Source organism: Nicotiana sylvestris, chromosome 8 (genome assembly GCF_000393655.2).
Source record: "Nicotiana sylvestris chromosome 8, ASM39365v2, whole genome shotgun sequence".
NCBI classification, from domain to species: domain Eukaryota; kingdom Viridiplantae; phylum Streptophyta; class Magnoliopsida; order Solanales; family Solanaceae; genus Nicotiana; species Nicotiana sylvestris.
The window spans coordinates 168,447,634-168,474,804 of record NC_091064.1 but is presented as its reverse complement, the minus strand read 5'-3'; the positions used below and the strand labels follow the sequence as shown (position 1 = coordinate 168,474,804).

At 35.8% G+C, this 27,171-nt stretch overlaps 1 long non-coding RNA gene and 1 pseudogene across 1 annotated transcript; one reads left to right on the top strand and one right to left on the bottom strand.

The window, feature by feature from the left end:
• Window positions 1-5,345: 5,345 nt before the first annotated feature.
• LOC104240984 (uncharacterized) lies at window positions 5,346-9,651 on the bottom strand. Its single transcript, XR_714599.2, has 5 exons — window positions 9,086-9,651; window positions 8,900-8,956; window positions 7,791-7,846; window positions 5,830-6,071; window positions 5,346-5,738 (listed from the first exon to the last, which is right to left on the bottom strand). It is a non-coding gene; the product is annotated as an uncharacterized lncRNA (long non-coding RNA).
• A 6,519-nt stretch (window positions 9,652-16,170) lies between these two features.
• The window catches only part of LOC104240988 (vacuolar-processing enzyme-like), a 35,908-nt pseudogene continuing 24,907 nt past the window's right edge, over window positions 16,171-27,171 (top strand).

The window sequence follows — 27,171 nt, the reverse complement described above, 5'->3', positions numbered from 1 at the left end:
TCCAACATGATAGCAGACCAGCCTTCTCCAGTTCAAGATTATTACCACCTAGCGATGGTCACTGACAAGGGAAATTTCCAATAGCTTTACCGTATCAAAGAAAATGGGAACGGTTGGGATGTTGTGTGGCAATCTATCACACAGCCTTGTGTTGTGAGTAACATTTGTGGTGTATATGGCTTTTGCCAATCACCTGATAACAAGGTAATCAATTGCAGTTGCTTGCCAGACTATTCTCCCAAAGATCACTATGATCCATCTCGAGGGTGTTATCCAAATGAGGTAAAAGATTATTACTACTACTACTTTGGTTGTTGTAATGATTATGATGATGAGATGATGACAAAGACAAAGACAAACCTTGAGCAGTTGTAACATTATTGTTACTATTACTACTGTCATTAATAATAATATTAGTCTCAGGAGATGCAGCAACTGAAGATAATGATTCTTGTTTATATACCACATCAACATCACCACTATGAAAAGATTGATCAAGAAACCTAAAGTTTTGATGACTGTAGAGAAAAGGGTTGCCATTAATTTCTTGAAATGAAACACCAGATGATAATTGTAGATCCATCAAATTAAAGCCTTTTTCTTTAGCATAAAAAATAAGAAGCAAATCTAAAGGGATAAGTGGGGGATGATCAACAAAAGGAAGTAAACCAGCAGTGGAAACAGAAGGCAACATTGTGAGTGCTAATTTGCTGTAGCTAGAACAACATGAAAGATCAAAATGCACATTTGATGAGAATGCATGTGTAGATATCGAAGTGAAGAAAGTGAGAAAAAGAGTCCAACACCATATATAGCACAAAAGTTTTCAAAATTAAATAAGAAAGTTATGAACTTTTCTTACCGTTGAATGAGGAGGAGAAACAAAGATCCCTGCAAATTCTTCAGGTATCTTCCCTTCTTTCATTATCATATACGCCTTAAAAGCGTTCATCATTTGGGTGTTAGCATTCATTATTTGGGTGTTAACATTCATCATTTCTCTATAGTTTTCTTGGCTTTGATTGTGAGCATTCAACATTTGATTGTACTTCTCTTGGAATTGGGAAGAACATGAACCGTTATTATAACTTAAAGCATTCAAATCACTATAACGAGGTCTTGTTTGTCTAAAAGCTCTACCAAGAACAACGCCTAATCCCAAGCACCTTACCCTTCCAGAGTGCTCTTTTCCCAGCACATTACCAACGACATCATTTGGCGAAATTTCAGACTCATCCATGATGCTTTGGCTCAATGCTAGTTCAATTTTTTCCTAAATACATTACACACCAAAAGTCAGTGTCCTAACTTCGATCAGTGATTGATAAGTTATTAAAAAAGAAAAATAAGAGTAGAAGGATATCCAGCTTCTGAACAAGATCAATTTGCCTCATATAGAAGGTTATGCATTCAGTTTTGCCTCAATGTATATGAATGTAAAGATAAGAAAATTGCTATAAATTGTTACTACCTCCTAATAGTCGATTGGCCTCAATTTGTTAAAGGGAAGCAAATCAACAGAAGTAAATACATTTAATCTTATAAAATGATTAAGCCTCCATAAATCAAAATTATTGCTCTTTCCTTTAAAACTCCATATGAAAAATCCACTTTTAACTGAATCACAGAATTGTATTATTCCTTCTGATTCCCATAAAATTTGAGAATAGACACCTTTTCTTGATTTTTTCTACTATGATTTCTTGGCAAAGGAAATAGTGTAAAGAACTCTCTTTATCCTAACAGATTTAGAACCAATCACTAATTACTAGGTACTAAATAATTGCAAATTTGATGGAAGAAATCAAAAACTTACACATATCTCTTTTGTCGCCTCATTAACATATGATCCATCTTCATTTAGCGAGATAAAGCTGTCCTCGTCCAGGCTTTTGTCCAGTCTCAGCCATCTATAAATGAAAAAGTTAAAGTCACATTAATTTAACTAACTAAAAATAGTTTCTAGTTCAATTAAAGTATTCAAAATGAATCAATACCATTTCAGCCCTTCTTCTGGAGTTAGATTTGGAGCCACCGATATGTGAAATAATTTATTTCTTCCGAATTACATGTGATGACCCAAAAGGTCATCACTTGTTTTAAAACAAAACTTCCGTGTTCTAACGCCTTGAAAACCTCATTTAGAGTGACCTTGATTTGCATGCATAGTCCGGGCGCGTAGCCGGAAAGTTTAAATATGAAATTTTGTGAAAAATGATAAGTTTTGACTGTAAAATGAATAAATTTGACTTCGGTCAATATTTTGGGTAAACGGACCCGGATCCATGATTTGACAGTCCAGGAGGGTCCGTAGGAAAATATGGGACTTGGGCGTACGCCCGGAATCAAATTCCGAGGTCTCGAGCCCGAGAAATGAATTTTTAAAGGAAATTATTTTCTGAAAATTTTTAAGGAAATTTGAAATGAAGTTTGATTAGAAAGAGATGATATCGAGACTGTATTTTGGTTCCGGCACCTGGTACAGGTCTTATATATGGTTTAAGTTATTTCTGTAAAGTTTGGTTGAAAACGGACGTCGTTTGATATGATTCGGACCTAAATTGCTAAATTTGATACTTGATGAAGTTTGAGAAAAAGTTCTTGATTTTGAGGTTTGATTCATTGTTATTGAGGTTATTTTGGCGATTTGATCGCACAGATAAGGTCGTATGATGTTGTTGAGTTAGTGCGTGTGTTTGGTTAGGAGCCCCGAGGGCTCGAGTGTGTTTCGGCAAGTTTTGAACTTAGGAAAAAGTTGCAGATTCATAGAAGTTGCAGGTCTCTGAAGCCAGGTCTCACGGTCTGCGGTGGAAACTTCGCAGCCGCGGTGCGGACTCCGCGACTGCGGTGGGATTTGTGCGGTCCGCGGTGAGCAAGGCCAAGCCTCCGCGGCCGCGCTCGATTTCTTGCGGTCCGCGGTGGAGCTCCACGGCCGCAGTCTTTTTTATGCGGTCCGCGGAGAGGGACTGAGAGGAATATATTTAAACGGACTTTTCAGTTATTTTTTACTTTTCAAAATCCCAAAAACATAAGAGGTGATTTTTCAAATAACCTTTCTTCTCCAAATCAATTGTAAGTCATTTTTAACTAGTTTTCTTCAGTTATTAACATCTTTTAACATGATTTCAACTTCAAATCAATTATTTTCATGGGGGAAATTGGGTGTTTTGGGTAGAACCTAGGTTTTCACAAATATGGGGATTTGGACCTCGATTTAAGGTCTGATTTCAAAACAAATTACATATTTGAGCTCGTGGGGAATGGGTAATCGGGTTTTGGTCCGAATTTTGGGTTTGGACCAAGCGAGCCCGGGGTCGATTTTTGAATTTTTTGGGAAATCTTTATAAAACCTATTTTCATGCATTAGAATTGATTCTTTTAGCATTTATTGATATCGTTAAGCAAATTGTGGCTAGATACAAGCGAGTTGGTGGTGGAAACAAGAGGTAAAGCGGTAATTGAGGCTTGAATTGTGTTCGTTGCATCGAGGTAAGTGTTTGGTCTAACCTTAGCTTGAGGGATTAGGGGTTGTGACCTATTTGCTATTTGCTTCTTGCCGAGTACGACGTATAGGCATGGTGACGAGTATCTATACGTTGGTGTCAAGCATGACCGTGGGTCTCATATTGTGATTTTCATGATTACGTTGTATTATTCATGCCTTGGTGAAGATTTCTAACTGTTGTATAAAGTTTGTGGAAGGAATTGTGACCTATGATCATTGAGGAGCGTTGGCTCAAGTTGTATAGCGAAATTGTGAAAGTATAAGTGACAATTGAACTTTTAGAGCTTTGGCTCGAGTTGTGAAATGAGTTGTGAAAGTATAAGTGATAATCGAACCTCTAAAGCATTGGCTCGAGTTGTGAAATGAATTGTGAAGTAAAAATTGAGAAAGAGAAGAGATCATTATGTCGTCACCCTTGCCGGTCTATTATTGATTTATTTGTTGTTCCCTTGCCGGAATTTAATTATTTACTTGTTGTTCTCTTGCCGAGATTTAATTGGTGACTTGTTGTTCCCTTGCCGGGATTCTTATTGCAAAAATTTCCTTTATTTTCTTACCCTATTGTTTGTGATTATTGTTTGGGTGAGGAAGAGAGTTAAAACACGAAGGGTGATGTCGTGCATTGCTTGTTATTGTGAGGAAAGTGTGTAAAGCACGAAGGGTGATGCCGTGCCGCACGATATACCATTCCGTGCCGATTTTATTGATTATATGGTGAGGAAAGAGAGTAAAAGTACTAAGGGTGATGTCGTGCACATTTTTATTATATGATTGCTTTGGTGAGGACGAGAGTAAAAACACGAAGGGTGATGCCGTGCATTTGTTGATTTCTGATTCTTTGTTGATATCCGAGTTATGATGCTTCTTTCATTACTTGTTGTTATTTGATTTACTTCGAGGTTATAGATACTCTTACCCTATTTGTCTTGTGATTGTTGTTTGGGTGAGGAAGAGCGTAAAGCACGAAGGGTGATGCCGTGCAAATTGTTGATTTTTGCTTCCTTGTTGATATTCTAGTTATGTTGTTTCTTTCCTTACTTGATGTCTTTCTATTCGGAACGATTATCTCCCCCACAACATATTTTCACCTCCCACATTGACTGGTTATTTTTGTATTTCTTTTCCGCTATATATATATATGTGTGTGTGTGTGCACTGCACTGGTTTATTTGGTAGTCTGGTCCTAGCCTCATCACTACTTCGTCGAGGTTAGGCTGGACACTTACCAGCACATGGGGTCAGTTGTGCTGATACTACACTCTGCACTGTGTGCAGATCCAGGAGCAGCTTTCGGACAGTAGTTGGAGGGCTTCCTTCAGTCCACTCGGAGACCCAAGGTAGACCTGCAGGTGTCTGCAGGCCCTGGCGTCTCCCTCTATCTCTATCTTCTGTTTCATTTCCTTTGTTCAGAAACAGTGTATTGTATTTTCTTCAGACCTTGTATGTAGTAACTCTTAGACAGTCTATGACACTGTGATACTAGGTTTTGGGTATTGGAGGTTTTAAAGGTTGTAATAGACGTAGCCTTAAGATATATAATTGTTGACTTCCGCTTATTTATTTAAAATTCCGCTTTTATCATATTATCGGCTTGTGTTTGTTAAAAGAGGCAAAATAAAAGTGTAGCAAGTAATTAAGGTTTGGCTTGCCTAGCTCCCATTAGTAGGCGCCATCACGACTCCCGAGGGTGGAAAATCCGGGTCGTGACATTACAACATTTCTTTTACAAATTTCCTTACAAAAAGATACCACAAATTACACATAATTGCCTATTGTATACTTGTAAAACCATAATATCTGTTTAACAAAAGAACAAAGGCACAAACAAACTTTAATTTCATTTCTTTATTTGTTTAGATCTTATACATAATAGTTGTTTAGATCTTATACATAACATATTAGGAGAAAAGTCATAAACTTTGAACAAGTAAAGCAGAATTGGTGATCAAGTAAAGAATAATAATAGGCACGAAGCAACCTCTTATGGAACCTCCGAAGGTTCAACCTCTTGAAATAAATACTTGTGTCTTTTCTTTAAAGTGGTAATCAACATAAGAAATCCATTGATCCGGTGGAATTCCCAGTGGAACGCTTCCATTATCTCGGCTCTGCTCTTAAGTGGATTATAGACCTTATCAAACAACTTTAGCTTTCTTGAGCCCCACTTCTTACACATAGAATTATAAACATATCGTCTTGCATTTGACTCAGTTGTTCGAAAACAAAATCGTGGCTTCAAGAATAAACCAATGGTTAGATAATTATTATATGCAAATATAAAATCTAGTGACATAAAATAGAGATATTGTATGCCTCAGAAATACCTTTATAAATCGATCATAACAACGGTTGAAGGTTGTCACAGGTAAATCCGGCCATTTCTCAAAGTGAATTGGAAAAATAGAGCAGTCAGTTGCTAAAATTTCACAAAAGCCTGCAAGAATGCCTTGTCCTTCACTGATGGGAGAATCCATGTCGTCAAAATCAACCACAATACGTTCTCCATTAGATAAATTTAACACGTCCCTTTTCTTCACTTTAAGTATCTTGCTATCTCCTTGTGAATCTTAAAAGATAAAAATAAAAATCAATGTGGTTCTCTATTCTTTTATTGAGGCATGCAGTAAATTCAAGGGTATTAAGTCTGTGCATAGCTTGCAATACTGGAAATTAGTAAGGAACCCAAAAGAGTAAGTTCATATTTGTGTGAAGACACTAATACTAGTATAGCAAAATCTCAAACACTCACTAGGCACTAGCTATGGGGTTTTTTGCCACAGTAAGCTTAGTTGCTGCAACAGCCATGTTACTCCCTAAAGCAGTACATGAGTCCAGACTTCTCTTTTCTATACTTAAAGAGAAATTTGATGAATTTTCAAATAAGGTCACAATGGTAATTGATGAATTTGATGGCCAAGTCAACAACGAAATTTATGAAGCTGTTAAATTCCATTCTAAGATCTCAGGGGAAGTGCTTTAAGCTCACTTTTCACAAGAAATACATGGACCTTGCTCTTCACTCTTACTTACCTTATATCATGAAAGAAGCAAAAATATTGCGAAAATATTAAAATAACTCAATCAAGATTTCACACTGGATGATGAGAACATCTATGAATTAATCAAATTCCAGCAACTTCAGAGCTATATGTAATGTTTGTCACCTCCTAGATTATTGATATCCGTACGTGTACTTCTAATTTTTCATCTAAGATATTTTCTTAATATGTTAAAGTAGACTTTTCTGCCAAGTATATTAATTAAGGAGAAGCTAGCAAATAAGAGGAGATTTAATTAATTGTCAAATATCATTTTGTGGTTTCACTTTGCCAGAACCTAAAGTCAAACAGAAAACTCTTCAGATGGCTAATCCATATCTAAAGCATCCAAGTTCAACCCTTGAAAACTAAGGTGACAAAAGAAATATTTTTGGAGAATAAACAGAGAGATTTTTCTGTAAAGTGTACAGCAGAGGAAATAGAGAGAGGATTGTTAGTAGGTGGAAGAAGTGATGAAGAAAGAGAATTTGTGGTGGAAGAAATGCTTGCATGTTTCCTCATTAGCATCATCTCCCCATCATCTCCCCAGTACAACATGCAATCGTTTGGACAAGCATCTATCTTGATATAATCAAGACAAAGCTTTTTTATGGTATTCTTGGCCTCATAAAAAGTATTAGGTATCTTTGCAAATCCAAATGCATCCTTCAGTAAATCTAGCATCATAGTCATTCCCTTGTCACTTAGCCCAGACAAATACTTTATGTGATACAACTTTAACAAAAATTCTAGCTTCGAGTACTTGGACCCTTCATATAATTCTTCACTTCCATCTCTAAGCAACTCAAAAAATTCTTTGTTATTTGAAGAAGGCAGATCATTTAACATTTCTTTTTCTCCAACTACTTGTGACGGACCTGCATCAATTCCCTCATGCTTTAAACCCAGGAATACTTCATTTATCACAATTCCATAGGATTTTCAGGAGGTAGTGCATCTAGGATAACCTCTGTGCTTGTAGAGTTCTCCAACACTTCTGTTTCCCCATGAAGAATCCAAGTAACATAATTTTGAGGGAATGACTTGCTAATCAAATGATCGTACACTATCTCTCTGGTCTGCCACTTCCCAGAACCACATTTAGGACACAGATATTTTACTCTATCTCCTATACAAGCATTCTTAAATGCAAAATCTAGAAATTGATTCAAACCAAGTAAATACTTTGTTGTATTTCTAGGCATTCCAATCCAAGATTTATCCATTGAAAAGTATTGATATATAACCTTTCAGAAGTGATCCACTGATAAGGATTTCTCTGAGCAAGAGTGTTTACTGTAACCTACAATATTTCCATGAGAAAGGATGATTTAGTAACCTATCAACGCAATAACATTATAAAATTTTGCAAGATAATGTAGCTTGGACTGCAATATGTATAAATAAATGCAAATTAGCAGTTGATGTGAATTGATACAAGAAGTCCAAATTACAAGATAGAACCAAATACATACACATACACATATCGATTGTTGTTACCAATCTCTATGTTACTTCGGTCCTTTACTTTGCTTTCCTTCTAAACATTTTCACATTTCCACACTTCTATTATAGGAGAAATGCAACAGATTTCTCTTAATTTCTTAATTGTTAGGACTCCTCGATGATTCGCTTTATATGTTGTTGACCCATTTTTCATGCTCATATAGCTATGATTCTACTGATTTTAAACCACTGTATAGTAGTGTAGCCAGTAATGATATGTTCCTACTTGTTCTATGTCTATACTGAAATTTTTTATTTGGAAAGCTGAAGCCATTTTCCTTGTAGAGGTAGTGATATGTTCCTACTTGGTCTATGGCTATACAAAAGTATTTACATATATGAAAAGAACCCCAGCACCACCTTAAGAACAACAAAACAATATAGTAAAGGAAAAGAGGGAAATATACAAACTAAACTATCAAAGATAAACAACAAATTAATTACAAAAGACTCCCCATTGGGAAGTCAGTAACCTGCGATAGGAGGAATAAGAGGTGCTTCAAAAATCACTAAGGTTACTAGAGTTTAGGCTACTATATGATACTTCCTGTCAAAATTAGCATATTTGCAGAACAAACAGCTCTACAGATGCGACTAAGATAGCAATTCAAAAGAAACTACAACCAATTGAAATCAACACAGACTCAAATGTAGTACTTACTGCACTTCAAATCGGTAATATTCATTTTCTGCCGGTTGGAAAGTAGTACTGTAGTTTTTGTACAGAAAAACAACTAATGTTCATATAGATAATGTTCAAATAGGTAATGTTCATTTACTGCACTTCAAATAGGTAAGATATATTTTTGTGACTCCAATATTATTAAACAGAAAAACAAAAAAAATGTACCTTGAGAGGAAAAGCAACTAGTGACAATTGTATCTTCTCTGAAGGTCCGCATGAGTTCTAAAATACACATGCAAAAGAAAATATTTCAATTAAGACTCAAATCACATAAATGAACCTACAAAATACACAAAAAATCTAAATTCTAGGACCTATAATACCTAATGCAAAAGGAGAAAGAGGACTTACATCTCGATTTCAACAAAGAGTGTTATATCATTCTTCAAAATGCACTGATTCTACTAAATTTCTGCTACTTTCTCTTGAGAATTGAAAAACATCAAGATGAAAGAAAGAGAAAAAATCAGTAAAGGAAAGATACAAATTAACTGAGAAAATAAACTTAAAACCCACATGCATGATGAAAGAAAGACAAAAAAGCAAAATCAAAGAATGAAAGAGCAAAATCAGAGCAAAATCAAAGAGGAATTTGTATAAAAGTGGGCTGCTATGAAAGCAAAATCGAAGAGGAATTTTTGAGGAATTTGTATGCTGTTCATTTTCATCCCTTGTCTGCTAGGTCTGTTAAGAATTTGGTTAATGGAATGTTTTTGAAAATGAAAGAGGGTTTTTAGCTGAAAATGAGGAAGGGGTTTGGGAAAAAAAGAGAGGGAAATGATTAAAAAACGAAGGAAACATTGGGGTTAGTGGGCGCATTTCTTTTTTGGGTTGCGGAGGTTACCGACTGCCATAAATATATTATATTTGCGGGGTAAATAAACCCCCACAATTCGATATAGATTGTGGAGATTATTTTAACCGCCATAATAAAACCTCCGCAAATTTAACGTTTTTTTGTAGTGAATTGTTGATCTCAATTATATCTATCTATATTATTCAATTATTCACAAGTTTTGGTGGGGCGACAAGACTTTTTTCTGGCTTTATTCTATCTATCCTTTTAACTTGATAATGGATTGACAAAACTTGCATCTCTGATTCAACTATAACATCGGCCAACGAACTCTGGGAATTGCAACTGCCATAACTTCATCTTAATTATGCCCAACTGGGCATTGCAAGTGCCATATTTTCATACGAAAATGCCTTCGATCCCACCACACTTTAGACTACGCTGAAGCCGCAAAAGAAGAAGAAGAAGTATAAGCAGAAATGCGTATACCAACCACAATTATCAACTTTCTCCGCCTTCAATACGCGCGTCTACTTAATACAAACTTATTGATTGGATATGCATTAATTGTACAGGAACCAATCATATATAATTATAATGCATGCCTTATCAAGATAAAAGTCGCAAAGTAAATTTCTCAATGTAATACAACAACGTGTCCTTCAAGTAACTATCTATTAGCTGTGTCTCGTCGCCCTATATTTGAGCTAAATTGGAGGAGGAGTTATATATGCCGCTGGGTCTATATTTGCTCAACTTTTAAAAATAAAACAAAAATTAAACACCAGTTCTTGAAAAGGACAGCAGATGAAATTTTCCATTCAAACTACTTGAATCCAAATTAAAATTCCAGTGCACGAACACAATTTTTCAACAAATATTTCTTTCTTTTTTCATTGTACCAATTATATTGTGTGTATTCCTGTAAAAAGGCAACGAAAACTAAGTACACATATAATTAACATTCAAAAACGAAATACAATCCATTAAATATAAGTAATTGATCGATGACTAACTGCTACTAAATCAATCATGAGAATTGATGACCTTTTGATTCATCTATGAGAATTCAGCGATTTGCATGGTAAAGTTTTTTTTCATCAAAAGGAGATCGAAGTCTCTTATTCATGATACATTTACATTAGCAAAGCAAAAGAGCCACGAGTTTCACGTACAAGCCATGTGGTGAATTGTTCATCCAAGAAAACCTCATGTACAAAAGTCTTTGAGAAACTAGCTAGAAGGTGACTACATCTATTTTTATTTGTTCTAATAAAACAAGAACGAACTAGCTACATCTAGGTTGTAAACCAAAAATAAAAGTACAATAACAATGTGATGACATGACAAACTTGTTGCGAAAGCCAAATGTATATAGTGTGAATAAGTCACAACTACTATACCAAAATTATGACAGCCACCAAATAATAAATAAGACAATAAAACAACAATAAAGGAAACACCAGAATTTACGAGGTTCGGCTAATTTTGCCTACTCCTCGGACACAACCAATATTTTATTCCACTCCAAAATACAAGTGAAATAATACTAAAGAGAGAAGATACAAATGCCTTAAACAGATGAGAAGGCAAATGAGAGGTGTGTTTCAATCCTAAACATTAGGCCTTCTTTTATAGGGGAAAAATCCCCCCCAAACTTAACTCCCAACCAATGTGGGACTTTGGCATTTTGCCAAACTTCAACAAATCTCCACCTTGGCAAAATTCCACATTTTCAATTCTCTCTCAATAACAAATTTTGGTTGTGTCTTCATCTTCAATCTTCAGTGTTCAACAATGTTGATCAAATCCAAACAATGTTGAAACTTGACCGCAGTCACCACCTTTGTCAGCATATCAGCAGGATTCTCTGTAGTATGAATTTTCTTCACCGTGACTCCACCTTCTTCTATGATTTCGCGTACGAAATGATACCGAACATCAATGTGCTTCGTCCTTGCATGATAAACTTGGTTCTTCGCTAATTGAATAGCACTTTGACTATCACAAAAAATTGTGATACCTTTTTGTTCAACACCAAGCTCCTTTAGCAATCCTTGAAGCCAAATTGCCTCTTTCACAGCATCTGTAATAGCCATGTATTCTGCCTCTGTTGTAGACAAAGCAACTGTTGACTGCAAAGTAGACTTCCAACTAACTGGTGCCTTTGCAAAAGTAAACACATAACCAGTAGTTGATCTTCGTTTGTCCATATCACCCGCAAAATCTGAGTCACAATATCCAACTACAGACTGATTGTCTTCCTGCTCAAAAACTAACCCGACATCTACAGTATTATGAATATACCGTAGAATCCACTTCACAGCTTGCCAATGCTCCTTCCCTGGATTGTGCATATATCTGCTAATAACTCCAACAGCTTGTGAAATGTCAGGCCTTGTGCAAACCATTGCATACATCAAGCTACCAACAACATTTGCGTATGGTACCTTTGACATATACTCTCGTTCAGCTTCATCCATTGGCGACATAGTAGTACTTAGCTTAAAATGGGAAGCAAGTGGAGTACTAACTGGCTTAGTCTTGTCATCTATGCCAAAACGTTGAAGTACTCTCTTCAAATATTCCTTTTGAGATAAACAGAGTTTCTTTGAACGTCTATCTCTAATTATCTCCATGCCAAGAATTTTCTTTGCCTCACCCAAATCCTTCATCTCGAACTCCTTCTTCAGTTGAATCTTCAACTTATCAATTTCTTCCAAATTCTTGGAAGCTATCAACATATCATCAACATATAGGAGAAGATATACAAAGGAACCATCTTTAAGCTTGTGCAAATACACACAATGATCGTATTTGCTTCTCTTGTACCCTTGCCGCAACATAAACTCGTCAAATCGCTTGTACCATTGTCTAGAAGATTGTTTCAATCCGTACAACGATTTTTCAAGTTTGCACACCATATTTTCTTTTCCAGCAACTTTGAATCCTTCTGGCTGAGTCATGTAGATTTCCTCCTCCAAGTTTCCATGTAAAAACGCAGTTTTTACATCCATCTGAACTAGTTCCAAATCCAATTGTGCTACCAAAGCCAACATAATTCTAATGGAGGAATGTTTTACAACTGGAGAAAACACTTCATTGTAATCAATTCCCTCCTTTTGAGCATATCCTTTGGCCACCAATCTTGCTTTGTAGCGAACATCTACTTGGTTAGGAAATCCTTCCTTCTTTGCAAATACCCATTTGCACCCAATTGCTTTCTTTCCCTTCGGGAGATTGGCCAATCTCCATGTATGATTCTGATGAAGGGACTGTATTTCATCATTCATGGCAATCCTCCACTTATCTTCTTCTGAACTTTGGACAGCGTCTTTGTAAGTAGTAGGAACATCATCAGCTACAATTGAGGTTGCACAAGCAACCGTCTCTATGAGACGAACAGGTTTCGTTATTGTTCTTTTTGGCCTGCTGGTTGCTATTGATTCAAGTTGTTGTTGAGATTCCTGAGTTGGAATCTCCTCTACTGGCTCTCCTTCCAGAGGGTAATTTTCATTTGTTTCCTCCTCTGCTTCTTGTGTAGGAAAAATAAATTTTCCCTCAAACTCCACCTGCTTAGAAGCACCTTCATTTTGTTTGGTATCTTCTGTTACCTTATTTACCATAGCAAATTCATCAAAGGTAACATCTCTGCTGAACATTACTTTCTTTGTCATAGGACACCATAAGCGATATCCTTTGACTCCAGAAGTAATTCCCATAAAAATAGCCTTCTTTGCCCTTGGATCCAATTTTGACTCCGTCACATGATAATATGCAGTTGAGCCAAACACGTGCAAAGAGTTATAATCTACAGCAGGTTTTCCGTACCATTTTTCAAATGGTGTTTTGCCATCAATAGCAGCAGATGGTAGACGATTAATGAGGTGGCATGCATATGTAATTGCCTCAGCCCAAAATTCTTTGCCCAAGCCAGCATTGGACAACATACACCGTACCTTCTCCAGCAAGGTCCGGTTCATACGTTCTGCCACTCCATTCTGTTGTGGTGTATGTCTAACAGTGAAGTGTCGGATGATGCCATCATTTTCACAGACCTTATTGAAATGATCATTTTTGTATTCACCTCCATTGTCTGTGCGAATACACTTGATTCTCCTGCCTGTCTGATTCTCCACCATCATCTTCCATTTGAGAAAAATTCCCAACACTTCATCTTTGCTCTTCATTGTATACACCCATACTCTTCGGGAAAAATCATCAACAAAGGTTACAAAATAGTGCTTCCCACCCAATGAAGGTGTTTTGGAAGGACCCCAAACATCAGAGTGTACATAATCCAAAATGCCTTTAGTATTATGGATCGCTGTACCAAATTTAACCCTTGTCTGTTTCCCTTTAACACAATGCTCACAAAACTCCAAGTTGCAAGCCTTTACTCCTTTTAACAATCCTTGATCTGATAGAGTTTTCAAGGATTTTCCTCCAGCATGTCCCAAGCGCATGTGCCATAGCTTGGTTGCTTCTGCCTCTTTGTCGTCACTGGATGTTACTGTCGCTGTCCCAATAACTGTACTGCCACGATAGCGGTACATATTATTATTCTTCCGATTAGCCTTCATTACCACTAGTGCACCGGAGCATACTCTCATCACTCCATTTTCTGCAATGATTTTGAACCCTTTTGATTCTAGGGCTCCCACAGAGATGAGATTCTTCTTCAAATCCGGTACATATCGAACATCTATCAATGTTCTGATCATTCCATCATGGTTCCTTAATCGTATTGAACCAATGCCATATGAGGTAAGAGGGCTGTTATCCGCTGTGTGGATGACTCCATATTCTCCTTCTTGAAATTCCACGAACCAGTCCCTATTGGGACACATATGATAGCTACAAGCCGAGTCCATCAACCATATGTCTGATGATGTTGATGACTCTGTTGTAACTAATGAGAAGTCTGAATCATCACAATCAGCTACATTTGAATCCATAATGGCCTTTCCATTGTTATGTTTGGCCTTATTCTTCAACTTCGGACAGTCTTTCTTCCAGTGCCCTTTTTCTCGACAAAAGGCACATTCATCTTTGCTGGGTCTGGATCTTGACTTGGATCTTCCCTTCTTTGTCCTCGTTTGATTTTGAGGACGACCCCTCACAAACAGTGCTTCTCCTTCTCCGCCCTTCTGTTTTTCTCGCTTTCTTTGTTCATAGCTGTACAAAGCTGAACAAACTTCTCTGAGAGAAATTTCGTCATTTCCATGGAGTAGAGTAGTTTCAAGGTGCTCGTACTCATCAGGAAGTGACGCCAACAACATTAAGGCCAAGTCACCATCATCATAAGTTGTATCCATATTTTGCAAATCTGTGACCAACTTATTGAAACTGGTGATATGTTCATTCATCGTGGTACCAGGAACATAGGTGAAGTGAAACAGTCTCTTCTTCATGTACAATTTATTTTGACTGTTTTTCTTCAAAAATTTATCCTCCAGTGCTTTCCATAATTTACTTGCAGAAGTTTCCTTTGTGTATGGATATTTCTGCTCTCTAGCAAGGTAGGATCGAATGGTACCGCAAGCAACACGGTTGATAATTCTCCAATCTTCTTCTCCAATAACATCTGGTTTCTTTTCTTCAATGGCCAGATCTAGCCCTTGTTGAAAAAGGACATCTAGAACCTCGCCTTGCCACATCCCAAAATGTCCGGACCCGTCAAAAATTTCTACCGCAAATTTCGCATTTGACACAATTCTTGTCATAAGCGAAGATGCCAATGATGACGTATTGTTGACACTTGATGTAGATTCTTCTTGTTTATTGTCTCCCATATTTGACACAAATATTATTTAATAGCTGACGACACAAATCAAGATTATTTCCTTTCTGATGTAGAAGATCAGACTAAGCTGCAACTACAGAGCATACTCAGACAGAACCTTGACTCAGTTACCAAGATAAATCTTTTCTGATGTGGAAGATCAGACTATGCTGCAACCACAGAGCATACTTAGACAGTACCTTGGCTCTGATACCAATTGTTGCGGAAGCCAAATGTATATAGTGTGAATAAGTCACAACTACTATACCAAAAATTATGACAGCCACCAAATAATAAATAAGACAATAAAACAACAATAAAGGAAACACCAGAATTTACGAGGTTCGGCTAATTTTGCCTACTCCTCGGACACAACCAATATTTTATTCCACTCCAAAATACAAGTGAAATAATACTAAAGAGAGAAGATACAAATGCCTTAAACAGATGAGAAGGCAAATGAGAGGTGTGTTTCAATCCTAAACATTAGGCCTTCTTTTATAGGGGAAAAATCCCCCCCAAACTTAACTCCCAACCAATGTGGGACTTTGGCATTTTGCCAAACTTCAACAAATCTCCACCTTGGCAAAATTCCACATTTTCAATTCTCTCTCAATAACAAATTTTGGTTGTGTCTTCATCTTCAATCTTCAGTGTTCAACAATGTTGATCAAATCCAAACAATGTTGAAACTTGACCGCAGTCACCACCTTTGTCAGCATATCAGCAGGATTCTCTGTAGTATGAATTTTCTTCACCGTGACTCCACCTTCTTCTATGATTTCTCGTACGAAATGATACCGAACATCAATGTGCTTCGTCCTTGCATGATAAACTTGGTTCTTCGCTAATACTATGATATTTAGGTACAAAATTGGAATCGTATTTCTTGTTGTCCTCTCAATTTGGGTTAGGACCGAAGGTCGTAGTATCGCGCAATTCTTAATTGAAGAATCGGAAGGAACCAAATGGGCTGTCCTAGTTGCTGGCTCCAATGGCTGGGAAATTATAGGCATCAGGTTGTTATTCCAACCATTTTTCTTTTACATTGTCTTCATATATATATATTACTAATATTTAAAATAGAAGCTCAGCAATTTCTTTTACTAATTATATTTTTACTAGATGACTCTAGCTTGCCCGCGGTTGCGGGCCCAACAATTTTGATTCTAATGCAGCTTTACTTTACATTACAACTACAAAAACAAGAACACTTCATGAGATGTACAATTAAAATTCCGTATGCCAAAAGAACACGGACAAAATTATTCATAAAAATCCCACAATAGCAAATATGCACATCGGCTGATATCTCCAAATTGTGAAAAAATCACCTTCAATCTTATGGTATCTTGAAAAATCACTCAACATGGGTGTGTTAGCTAGGGGTGTACAAACCGAACCGAAAAATCGCACTAAATCGAAAAGTCAAACCAAACCGATTAAAAAACCCGACTTGGTTTGATTTGATTTGGTATTGCGTAAAAATATCCGAACCAACCCGACATATAAATATATAATTTTTATATATACTTTTAAGATTTTATATAAAATTTTCTTTAAAAAATATTTAGAAATATTTGGAATTCTCTTGCGGGATATAAATTTTAATAGAATATGAAGTGCTCCATATTTATTGAACTTAAATAATGGGTTGTATGATCACTTTCTTATCAAGTGTTACCGAAATGTTTCTATCTCTTTGTTCTCCCATATTAATATCATATGTTAAGATTTATTAAATTCTTATATTTTTTTTAAATGTGAAGTGGTTATTAATATTTAGGTACCATATTGATTTTTATGTTTAATTACTAAATTCGGTTAACCTGAAAGTGTATATCAACAAAAAATTATTGTCAGACAACTAAAAAAATAACTATTATGTGTTATTAATAGAATTCTCCCATAAGAATATTTTAATCGATAATATGTTTGTCAATTTTTTATATTTTTACTAAACAAATATTTACTTATAATCAAATATTTAACAAAGTAAGATTGAAATAATATGCAAGTAACAAAAAACCTGAAAACCCGAAAAATCCGACAAAATCGAACCAATCCAAACCGAAATAGTTGGTTTGATTTGATTTTGAATAAAACCGAACTAACCCGGTCCATGTACACTCTTAGTGTTAGCCATGAACTTAATTAAAGAAAAAAGTCGCCTTCAATCACCTCTTGTGCAATTGTATGTTGTAGCCAAGGAATATGTTTCTCTCTATAAACATCCAGAGCCCCCTTTTTTCCCTTCTACGTCTATACCTGCTGAAATTAACTCCCTTCTCTTTCTGTTGATGCGGCTTGTGGGTAGGAAACCAAATACTAATATTTTAACCATGCATAATTACAACTTATGCCTGCACCTAGGGGTGTACATAGGCCGAGTTAGTTCGGATTTTACAATTACTAAACTAAACCAATTGTGTCGGGTTATTAAATCTAAAGACCAAACCAAACCAATAAAACTCGGATTTTTCAATCTCGGGTTTTCGAGTTATTCGGATTTTTTCGGGTTTTTTTTCGGTAAAATCTTCGTAGAACAAAACATATAATGTATGCTCAAAATATTTCTTTAATCCTAATAAGATACAACTATATAAAGTATTTTCCAAGAAAATAATACAAAATATGAGATGTGTCATGGCATTATCCTAAAATATTCAACAATAAAGACAATAAAATTATGTAATATAAATATTGCTAATTAAAAAGCCATAATAAAAATAAACATAATCTAAAGGTACTAAGTCATGTTAAATAAATAGACTAATAAGAGAATATTAATTACATGACTAAACGCTAAAGAAAAATAAAAATAAGTTATGCATTTTTATCTAAATTATTGCAAAACAAAAAATAGATATTCAATACATTCTCGTTCGTAATATTAAATTGAATGTATTTTGTTAGCATTAATATTGATTTGATTTTGGTTTGGGCTTTTGTTAGCATTATTTAATTTACTAATATTAATGGCTAAGCATTCAAAAGTTCTAAGTCCAACCTTGAAACAATACCTTAAAAGATAAAATTACGAAATTTTTAAGAAATATTTATAAATTACATCACAATAAGTATATTTATATATTAAATATATCTAAAATTTCTATATATATAATGTCGGGTTGGTTTGGTTTCGGTTTGACTTTCTTTAGTTAAAACCAAACCAAACCAATTATGGTCGGGTTTTTTTCCAACACCAAACCAAACCATAGTCGGATTTTTTTTCTCGGTTTGACTCGGATTATCGGGTTGGTGCGGTTTGTCGGTTTTCTTTGTACACCACTACCTGCACCCTTGACTCGACATGTATGTATTGCAAATTGACAAGATCTTCACGATATATCTTCTCTCTCTACAACTTTCAAGCTCAAGAGTCAAGAAGAAATATAATGATAATACTTGCTTCAATTAGATCCCGGAACAAGTTCCACCAAGGTAATTGTGAACCAGGCAATTTTGAAAGATTGGAAATTCAAGAGAAGGGGATTATGCAGGATATTTTACATTTACAAGAAACTTTTGTCCTAAAAAGTGATTCAAAATTACTTAGCAGAAAGATATACTCTTTACATCAAAGCAATATACACAAGTAGAACCTGAGCACCACGCAGTGTTCCAGGCCTTGCTCGCCCAGTTCCCTTCTGCCTCCATGGTTTTCTACCAGTCCCAATAACTTCACTAATGATTTTAGTTGAATAGGTTCCCTGCAACATTCATCAAAAGTAGGTCAACAACACCATTTGAATTCTTTACTACCTTGGCAAGTATCTATAATTTTACAAAGCTTGTAGAATCAGGGGAACAAGCATAAAGATAGCAAAATAGGTAGGAGAATAGGAGGCACTGATTGATTTGAATGATCCGCCTTAGACCATTTTTTGTCTGCAACAATTTTCTTTAGCAAGACGATTTTTTCCCCAAAGGCATATGAGTTTCTGTGGTCTTCATATGCCTCAAAATGATCATCTCGATTCTCTTTTTCCCCCAGTAAGTCTCTTTGTTTCCCAGAGAAGCAATTGACAGTAAGATGAGAAATGAAAAATGATAAATGTCTCTTAGGCACGAGAAACATAGAGTAAAATAGGAATAGCTCGCCAATATGTATGCTCTATAATTGAAAATTTGGGATTCAAAATAATCGTGCACATACCTACTGTTGTTTTGCTAGTTGCCATCTCACAACACGATGAATAATATCCTTCCTAATTGGAACATCAAAAACATCCCCAACCAAACACATAAAACTCTTGTCTTCATTATGAAAATTCGTTACTCAAATGACCAGGTCCTGATGGAGCCCTGCCATATACAGTAATCAAAATGATAGTTACACAAAATCAGATGATATAGATTCATCCATTGGAGTAATTTTTCAGTACAAAATGAGGCAGGGATTTATATGGGGCAAACATTATAACAACTCTACTTTGTACTAACAATATGAGGCAATCATCCTTACAAAGGGCAACATATGATGATCTAGGAAGTGTTCCATCATAGTAGGTGAAATGTAAGGCAAGCAACAAACAGTTTCAACTATTACTTCTTCGTTATTCTAAAGCTAAAGGGGAATAAAATAGCATATTGTACTTAAAGCAACAACATGGCGATCAAGGAAAAAACATTTCCATGAAGCATGATAGAGAGCTGTGTTTTCATTATATTCCTACAGCTTCTAAGTTAGTCATGGGAATATGAGGAACTATAATTCCATTAATCAATACTCAACAATCTTTTTGTGCCAAATAGCTAACCTCAACATGCTTGGTATTGCGGATATTAGTTATTGTTTTTGTGCCAAATACTTAAAAGTACACAAGCCTCATTCTCCAGAAAGCTAAGGAGTAAAAGAGAAACTTCCCCCAAAAAAATGCAGTCGATGCCAAAAGATACTTGTTTTGCAAGATGTGATATCCAATAACGTACTACTTTACGCTATTCTTTATAAACTGAGGGGGCTCGCTAAAAAATACCGGTAGGTCCTACACAATACGAGTATCTATAGAATCTTCTTTGAATTCTAACTTACATGACATACATAAACATACCATTTCATTTTAAAATATTGCTGGTAGAGAATCCCCTAACCTCCAATATAACCAAAACAGATAAAGGTGATTCATCCAAATGAAATGAAACTCTTTGATGATCCACTATGACTAAAAGATCATGTTTGGTTATCATTTTTCACAAATATATCCAACCTATTTCAGAAACTTCTTTTACATTATATGTAAAAGCATCAGAATCTTAAAAGGCATATAAAGTTTAACTGAGGGCTTCAAAAAGTAAAAGACATGACAAACAACTTACCAAAAAGGGTGAATCTTTAGAATAAAATTCCATCGTATATTTTGGTTCTTTAGAGATTAGACATAAGGTTTCACCGGATATAAAGCGGCAAGAATCAAGAAGGGGATAAGAAACCCGCTAGTAACAATAAGTAATCCCTGAGGAAATACTTCAAAAATGGATTATTACAAAACAATAAGACAAAAGGAAAGAGTTACCAAAGCAATTCAAGAACCTCACTTTGATAATTTAGATGCAATTAAAGAGATGTCAAAGTGTTTAGGAAAAACCAATTCGATAAACCCCTCTCATCCTTGCAAATTTCTGGAACAGATGAAAAAATACACACAAACAAAAATTTCGAAAATAATATAATTCAAAAGCTCCAGAGAAAAAAAAATCATAATTAAACCCCAAAGACAATTGCAAGATAAAATTCTCATACATACAAAAGCAAATAAATAGATATTCCAAATGAAAATAAGGGAAATAGAAGTAGGCACATGAGTTTTAAGCTGACACGGCAAGAATGACAAAAGGGCATCATTATGGAGAAACCTCATTCAAGAACTATAAAAAATCATATAATTAATAAATGGGCAATTGGAACTCAACTGAAACTACAACCAAAAAGGCCTGAATCCCGTCATCAATTGCCACCCAATTAAGAAGATGAAGAGATTCGAGCAAAAAAATGGAGGAGCATTTCTTTGTGAAAAGAGATGAAAGAGCCGATATTTCTAGAGCTACCGTCAAACATGGAGTGAGCAAGCAGTGGACCCATAAAACATTTTATGTTTATCCATCTTACCAATTTAACCTTGCATATTGATGTAATTATAATTTTGCCATTGGTCGACCGGACTTGGCTTTTCTATATAATAGAAAAAATATAGTTATTACTTAGCTAAAAATCTACCTCATGTTCTCAAACCTAGACGAGGAATATTTTAAGTTAAATATACTATCTTAGTCACTGGGTGGCGCATCGAAGAACAATGTCTGCTGTGCTACTTTTGCCAGAGAAAGTTGAATGTTATATATTTCATATTTGTTTGGTCATTAAATGATTTCAGGCAGATGTATGCCACGCTTACCAACTATTGAAGGATGGAGGTCTAAAAGATGAAAACATCATCGTATTCATATACGATGACATTGCTAACAATACTATGAATCCCAGACCTGGAATCATCATCAATAATCCACATGGCCATGATATTTACAAAGGTGTTCCTAAGGTTTGTTTTTGTTCTTTCCTGGTTCAATATATTCCTTGAAAATTTTCAAGACTAAGAGTTTTTGCTTAATTATGAGGTGTTATTATTTTCTTGAGACAGGATTACGTAGGAAAAGATGTTAATGCTCACACTTTTTACAATGTTATTCTTGCGAACAAAAGTGGTATCACTGGGGGCAGTGGGAAAGTAGTGAACAGTGGTCCAAATGACCATATCTTCATCTATTATACTGATCATGGCGGCCCTGGTGTAGTTTGTAAGTAGCCTCTATCTCCTCGATCGAGTTATTATTCTCTGTATATTGCATAACTTAATTTGCTAATTAGTCTGGTCTGTTTCACATTTTTTGAGTTTAGGGGTTCTTGATTTCTATTTGAATGCTAATGCTAACCATTTGATTCTAGTATATATTGGATTATTAGTCACTACGTACAGTTGAATGTGGATAATCAGTTTTGTTAGGAACTTCTCGCCTAATGCCACGGTTAGGCAATCGTAAATGAAGCTAATATATATTGACTACAAAATTGGCGATTCTCTCCTGGTTTTTATCATACTTTGGAATTGATCATGATCAGGATATGCGTATTTATTTCATGCTTTTACTGTTGTCAGCGATGCCAAGTGGAGAAGATGTTTATGCAAATGATCTGATTGATGTGTTGAAAAAGAAGCATACTTCAGGGACATTTGACAGATTGGTAAGTGGTAACTTGCTTGTTTAAATCTTTCAGGATTTCGATAAGTGAATTTTAAGGTCTGAATTTTATGTTAGATGATGTTATATTTTTCTATCTTCAGGTGTTTTACCTAGAAGCTTGTGAGTCTGGTAGCATGTTTGATGGTCTTCTTCCCGAAGGTCTCGACATCTATGTCACGGCTGCATCAAAACCAGATGAAAACAGTTGGGCAACATATTGTGGTACCTATGATGGTGGAGTTGTTGATTGGCAAAATATTGTCCCACATCGGTAGAGGACCTCATTTGGGGGAATGTTTCCCTATAAAAGGAGGCCTAATATTTAGGATTTTAAAACACCTCTCATTTGCCTTCTTATCTTCTTAAGGTATTTGTATCTTCTCTCTTTAGTATGATTTCACTTGTATTTTTGGAGTGGAATAAAATATTGGTTGTGTCTGAGGAAGTAGGCAAAATTGGCCGAACCTCGTAAATTTTGGTGTTCCTTTTATTGTTGCTTTATTGTCTTATTTATTATTTGGTGGCTGCCATAATTTTTGGTATAGTAGTTGTGACTCATTTACACTATATACATTTGGCTTCCGCAACAATTGGTATCAGAGCCAAGGTACTGTTCAAGTATGCTCTGTGGTTGCAGCATAGTTTGATCTTCCACATCAGAAAAGATTTATCTTGATAACTGAGTCAAGGTTCTGTCTGAGTATGCTCTGCAGTTGTAGCTTAGTCTGATCTTCCACACCAGAAAGGAAATAATCTTGATTTGTGTCGTCAGCTATTAAATAATATTTGTGTCAAAGATGAGAGACAATAAACAAGAAGAATCTACATCAAGTGTCAACAATACGTCATCATTGGCATCTTCGCTTATGACAAGAATTGTGTCAAATGCGAAATTTGCGGTAGAAATTTTTGACGGGTCAGGATATTTTGGGATGTGCCAAGGCGAGGTTCTAGATGTCCTTTTTCAACAAGGGCTAGATCTTGCCATTGAAGAAAAAAGACCAGATGTTATTGGAGAAGAAGATTGGAGAATTATCAACCGTGTTGCTTGCGGTACCATTCGATCCTACCTTGCTAGAGAGCAGAAATATCCATACACAAAGGAAACTTCTGCAAGTAAATTATGGAAAGCACTGGAGGATAAATTTTTGAAGAAAAACAGTCAAAATAAATTGTACATGAAGAAGAGACTGTTTCACTTCACCTATGTTCCTGGTACCACGATGAATGAACATATCACCAGTTTCAATAAGTTGGTCACAAATTTGCAAAATATAGATGCAACTTTTGATGATGGTGACTTGGCCTTGATGTTGTTGGGGTCACTTCCTGATGAGTACGAGCACCTTGAAACTACTCTATTCCATGGGAATGACGAAATTTCTCTCAGAGAAGTTTGTTCGGCTTTGTACAGCTATGAACAAAGAAAGGGAGAAAAACAAAAGGGCGGAGAAGGAGAAGCACTGGTTGTGAGGGGTCGTCCTCAAAATCAAATGAGGACAAAGAAGGGAAGATCCAAGTCAAGATCTAGACCCAGCAAAGATGAATGTGTCTTTTGTCGAGAAAAGGGACACTAGAAGAAAGACTCTTCGAAGTTGAAGAATAAGGCCAAACATAACAATGGAAAGGCCATTATGGATTCAAATGTAGCTGATTGTGATGATTCAGACTTCTCATTAGTTACAACAGAGCCATCAACATCAGTAGACATATGGCTGATGGACTTGGCTTGTAGCTATCATATGTGTCCCAACATGGACTGGTTCGTGGATTTTCAAGAAGGAGAATATGGAGTCATCCACAGAGCGGATAACAACCCTCTTACCTCATATGACATTAGTTCAATATGATTAAGGAACCATGATAGAATGATCAGAACATTAACAGATGTTCGATATGTACCGGATTTGAAGAAGAATCTCATCTCTGTGGGAGCCCTAGAATCAAAAGGGTTCAAAATAATTGTAGAAAATGGAGTGATGAGAGTATGCTCCGGTGCACTAGTGGTAATGAAGGCCAATCGGAAGAACAATAACATGTACCATTATCGCGGTAGTACATTTATCGGGACAGCAACAATAACATCCAGTGACGAAAAAGAGGCAGAAGCAATCAGGCTATGGCACATGCGTTTGGGACATGCTGGAGGTAAATCCTTGAAAACTTTATCAGATCAAGGATTGTTAAAAGGAGTAAAGGCTTGCAACTTGGAGTTTTGCGAGCATTGTACCAAAGGGAAACAGACAAGGGTTAAATTTGGTACAGCAAACCATAATACTAAATGTATTTTGGATTATGTACACTCTGATGTTTGGGGTCCTTCCAAAACACCTTTATTGGGTGGAAAGCACTATTTTGTAACCTTTGTTGATGATTTTTCCCAAAGAGTGTGGGTGTATACAATAAATAGCAAAGATGAAGTGTTGGGAATTTTTCTCAAATGGAAAATGATGGTGGAGAATCAAACATGCAGGAGGATCAAGTGTATTCGCACAGACAATGAAGGTGAATACAAAAATAATCATTTTAATAAGGTCTGTGGAAATGATGGCATCGTCCGACACTTCACTGTCAGACATACACCACAACAGAATGGAGTGGCAGAATGTATGAATCAGACCTTGCTGGAGAAGGTACGGTGTATGTTGTCCAATGCTGGCTTGGGCAAAGAATTTTGGGTTAAGGCAGTTACATGTGCATGCCACCTCATTAATCGTCTATCATCTGCTGCTATTGATGGCAAGACACCATTTGAAAAATGGTATGGAAAGCCTATTGTAGATTATGACTCTTTGCACGTATTTGGCTCAACTGCATATTATCATGTAATAGAGTCAAAATTGGATCCAAGGGCAAATAAGGCTATTTTTATGGGGATTACTTCTGGAGTCAAAGGATATCGCTTATGGTGTCCTATGACAAAGAAAGTAATATTCAGTAGGGATGTTACCTTTGATGAATCTGCTACGGTAAATAAGGTAACAGAAGATACCAAACAAAATGAGGGTGCTTCTAAGCAGGTGGAGTTTGAGGAAAAATTTATTTTTCCTACACAAGAAGAAAAGAAGGAAACATATGAAGATTATCCTCTGGAAGAAGAGCCAGTAGAGAGGGAGATTCCAACTCAGGAACCTCAACAACAACTTGAATCAATTGCAACTAGCAGGCCAAAAAGGACAATAACAAAACCTGTTCGTCTTATAGAGACGGTTGCTTATGCCGCCTCAATTGTAGCTGATGATGTTCCTACCACTTATAAAGACGCAGTCCAAAGTTCAGAAGAAGATAAGTGGAGGATTGCTATGAATGATGAAATACAATCCCTTCATCAAAATCATACATGGAGATTGGCCAATCTCCCGAAGGGAAAGAAAACAATTGGGTGCAAATGGGTATTTGCAAAGAAAGAAGGATTTTCTAACCAAGAAGATGTTCGCTACAAAGCAAGATTGGTGACTAAAGGATATGCTCAAAAGGAGGGAATTGATTACAATGAAGTGTTTTCTCCAGTTGTAAAACATTCCTCCATTAGAATTATGCTGGCTTTGGTAGCACAGTTGGATTTGGAACTAGTTCAGATGGATGTAAATACTGCGTTTTTACATGGAAACTTGGAGGAGGAAATCTACATGACTCAGGCAGAAGGATTCAAAGTTGCTGGAAAAGAAAATATGGTATGCAAACTTGAAAAATTATTGTACGGATTGAAACAATCTTCTAGACAATGGTACAAACGATTTGATAAGTTTATGTTGCGGCAAGGGTACAAGAGAAGCAAATACGATCATTGTGTGTATTTGCGCAAGCTTGAAGATGGTTCCTTTGTATAACTTCTCCTATATGTTGATGATATGTTGATAGCTTCCAAGAATTCGGAAGAAATTGATAAGTTGAAGATTCAACTGAAGAAGGAGTTCAAGATGAAGGATCTGGGTGAGGCAAAGAAAATTCTTGGCATGGAGATAATAAGAGATAGACGTTCAAAGAAACTCTGTCTATCTAAAAAGGAATATTTGAAGAGAGTACTACAACGTTTTGGCATAGATGAGAAGACTAAGCCAGTTAGTACTCCACTTGCTCCCCATTTTAAGCTAAGTACTACTATGTCGCCAAAAGATGAAGCTGAACAGGAGTATATGTCAAGGTTACTGTAAGCACGTGATTTTTGCCCAATATGAGAAATACTCCCAAAAAAATGCAAAATAAAATGATTTTTTCTTGATGTGCAATTTTGAGTGTTTTTGTGATATTTTTGGATAATTATTTGTATTTGTCTGTGTTTTCTTATTTGTTAAATTAATAAAAAATACAAAAATACGTCGCATTTTGCATGTAGGATTTAATTCTACAATTGTTAGTAATTAAATTTGTTTATAAAAAATGAAAATTACAAAAATAGGCATCGTTTGCATTTTTAGCATTTAATGTCCAAATATACAATTTTATGCTTAATTAACACTTAATTGTGCGTTAATTGTTATTGGAAGTTAATTTGTGCTTTTATAACTTAATTTAGTTCTTAATAATAGTTTAAGTATTTTTATAATTTAGTTTTAGAAAAATAAAAGAAGAAAAAAAGAGCGAAAATATAAAGAAAGTCGGAATTGGGCCTCT